The 3641-nt window shown below is 33.5% G+C and overlaps 1 non-coding gene across 1 annotated transcript; it reads left to right on the forward strand.

The window, feature by feature from the left end:
- The first annotated feature begins 1118 nt into the window (after window positions 1-1118).
- LOC127741950 (small nucleolar RNA R71) lies at window positions 1119-1222 on the forward strand. Its single transcript, XR_008003137.1, has one exon. It is a non-coding gene; the product is annotated as a small nucleolar RNA R71 (small nucleolar RNA).
- Window positions 1223-3641: the final 2419 nt, after the last annotated feature.

Raw genomic sequence — 3641 nt, forward strand, 5'->3', positions numbered from 1 at the left:
GATCTTATTTCTTTTGAGGTAAAATTTGCTGAATCTAGGTATCTAGTTCACTAATGAGCAAGGGAGGTTCACTTTTCCAAGTCTCATTACCAAACAACTTGGCATTCAGCTTCATGATAGCTCCTAAATATTGAGCAACTTGCTCTCCAGTCACATCTTCATCCTCTTCAGAGGAAGAATAGTCTTTAAAGCTCATGAATGGCAGAAGGAGATTTAATGGAATCTCTATGGTCTCTATATGAGCCTCAGATTCCTTTGGATCCTTACTAGGAAACTCCTTTTTGCTTGAGGGATGTCCCAGGAGGTCTTCCTCACTAGGATTTTCGTCGTCCTCCTCCCTTGTGCATTCAGCCATGTTGATTATATCAATGGCCTTGCACTCTCCTTTTGGATTCTCTTCTGTATTGCTTGGGAGAATACTGGGAGGAGTTTTAATGACTTTCTTACTCAGTTGGCCCACTTGTGCCTCCAGATTTCTGATGGAGGATCTTGTTTCACTCATGAAACTGAAAGTGGCCTTTGACAGATCAGAGACTAGATTGGCTAAATTATAAGTGTTTTGTTCAGAATTCTCTGTCTGTTGCTGAGAAGATGATGGAAAAGGCTTGCTATTGCTCAGCCTGTTACGTCCACCATTGTTAAAGCCTTGTTGAGGCTTTTGTTGATCTTTCCATGAGAAATTTGGATGATTTCTCCATGATGAGTTATAGGTGTTTCCATAAGGTTCACCCATGTAATTAACCTCTGCTATTGCAGGGTTCTCAGGATCATAAGCTTCTTCAGAAGCTACCTCTTTAGTACTGTTGGATGCATTTTGCCATCCATTCAGACTTTGAGAGATCATGTTGACCTGTTGAGTCAACACTTTATTCTGAGCCAATATGGCATTCAGAGCATCAATCTCAAGAACTCCCTTCCTTTGAGGCGTCCCATTATTAATGGAATTCCTCTCAGAAGTGTACATAAATTGGTTATTTGCAACCATGTCAATAAGCTCTTGAGCTTCTGCAGGCGTTTTCTTTAGGTGAATGGATCCACCTGCAGAATGGTCCAATGACATTTTTGAAAACTCAGATAGACCATAATAGAATATATCTAATATGGTCCATTCTGAAAACATGTCAGATGGACACCTTTTGGTCAATTGCTTGTATCTTTCCCAAGCTTCATAGAAGGATTCACCATCTTTTTGTTTGAAGGTCTGAACATCCACTCTAAGCTTTCAGTTAAAAACTGGTAAGGATCTTCAGATGGAAGTCCATAAAACTTGCAGTTTTGTTGCATTAAGGCAACTAGCTGAGGTTTCAGCTCAAAGTTATTGGCTCCAATGGCAGGAATGGAGATGCTTCTTCCATCAAACTTGGACGTTGGCTTTGTGAAGTCACCAAGCATTCTCCTTGCATTATTATTATTTTCGGCTGCCATCTCCTTCTCTTGTTCGAAAATTTCTGAAAGGTTGTTTCTAGATTGTTGTAATTTAGTTTCTCTTAGTTTCCTTTTCAGAGTCCTTTCAGGTTCAGGATCAATTTCAACAAGAGTGCCTTTTTCCCTGTTCCTGCTCATATGAAAGAGAAGAAAACAAGAAAAGAAAGAGGAATCCTCTATGTCACAGTATAGAGATTTCTTTATGTTAGTAGAAAAAGAAAGGGGGAAGAATGAAGAAGAGTGGGTTCAGATATTTAGATGAAAAGAGATGAAGAGAAGTGTTAGTAAATAAATAATTAGATAGAATAAGAGAGAAGAGATAGAAAATTCAAAAATAATTTTTTAAAAAAAAGGTTAGTAATTTTTGAAAATTAGAGATAAGATAAGATTAAAATTAAAATTTAAAACAAAAAGAATTTTTGAAAAAGAGATGAGATATTTTCGAAAATTAGAGAGGGAAAAGTAGTTAGGTGGTTTTGAAAAAGATAAGAAACAAACAAAAAGTCAAAGAGTTAGTTGAAAAAGATACTAAAATCAAAGTTGAAAAGATAGGAAGATAAGGAGTTAGATAAGATATTTTAAAATCAAATTTTTGAAAAAGATAAAATTTTTTGAAAAAAGATAAGATAAAAGATAAAAAGATTTAATTTAAAAATTTTAAAATTACTTACTTCACTAACAAGAAACTACAAGATAAGATTCTAGAACTTAAAGATTGAACCTTTCTTAACAAGAAAGTAACAAACTTCAAATTTTTGAACTAATCACATTAATTGTTAGCATATTTTTGAAAATTTGATATAAAGAAAATAAAAAGATTTTGAAAATATTTTGAAAAAGATTTTTGAAATTTTCGAAAAATAGAAAAAAATGAAAAAGATATGATTTTTGAAAAAGATTTTGAAAAGATAAGATTTTTTTAAAATTGAAAATTTGACTTGACTTGTAAGAAACAACAAATTTTGAAAATTTTTTTGACTAAGTCAATCTCAAATTTTCAAAAATTGTGAGAAAAATAAGGAAAAGATATTTTTTTGATTTTTGAAAATTTTAATTATGAGAGAGACAAACACAAAAATGACCCAAAATATGAAAATTTTGGATCAAAACACAAGATGCATGCAAGAACACTATGAATGTCAAGATGAACACCAAGAACACTTTGAAGATCATGATGAAAATCAAGAACATAATTTTGAAATTTTTTTTTGATGCAAAGAAAACATGCAAGACACCAAACTTAGAAATCTTTAATGCATGGACTCTAACAAACGAAAAATGCATATGAAAAACAACAAACAACACAAAATAAGAAATCATCAAGATCAAACAAGAAGACTTATCAAGAACAACTTGAAGATCATGAAGAACACTATGAATGCATGGAATTTTCGAAAAATGCAAGAAAAATTTTTAAAGCATGCAATTGACACCAAGCTTAAAAATTGACTCAAGACTCAAATAAGAACACAAAATATTTTTGGTTTTTATGATTTTCTAATTTTTTTGGATTTTTATTAAATTTTTTTTTCGAAAATAAAGTTGGAAAAAACGAAAAAGAAAAGAAAAATTTTAAAAAAAGATTTTTGAAAAGAAAGTTACCTAATCTGAGCAACAAGATGAACCGTCAGTTGTCCATACTCGAACAATCCCCGGCAACGGCGCCAAAAACTTGGTGGACGAAATTGTGATACAAGAGTTCTAGGCACTGTCAAAGAAGTTCACAACTCCGTTCAACTTAACCAGCAAGTGTATTGGGTCATCCAAGTAATACCTTACGTGAGTAAGGGTCGATCCCACAGAGATTGTTGGTATGAAGCAAGCTATGGTCACCTTGTAAATCTCAATTAGGTAGATTAAATGATTATGGGTTTCGAAAATTAATAATAAATGGAAAATAAAAAGGGATAGAAATACTTATGTAAATCAATAGTGGGAATTTCAGATAGGCATATGGAGATGCTGTGCTCCTCTCGTATCTCTACTTTTTTATTACATTCATCCAATCCTTCTTACTCCTTTCCATGGCAAGCTGTATGTAGGGCATCACCATCATCAATGGCTACTTTCAATCCTCTCGGGAAAATGGTCCTATGCGATGTCACTGCACGGCTAATCATCTGGAGGCATCACCCTTGTTGATAGCTACATCCCATCCTCTCAGTGAAAATGGTCCAAATGCTCTGTCACAGCACGGCTAATCATCTGTCGGTTCT

Source organism: Arachis duranensis, chromosome 9 (assembly GCF_000817695.3).
Source record: "Arachis duranensis cultivar V14167 chromosome 9, aradu.V14167.gnm2.J7QH, whole genome shotgun sequence".
In the NCBI taxonomy this organism is placed as follows: domain Eukaryota; kingdom Viridiplantae; phylum Streptophyta; class Magnoliopsida; order Fabales; family Fabaceae; genus Arachis; species Arachis duranensis.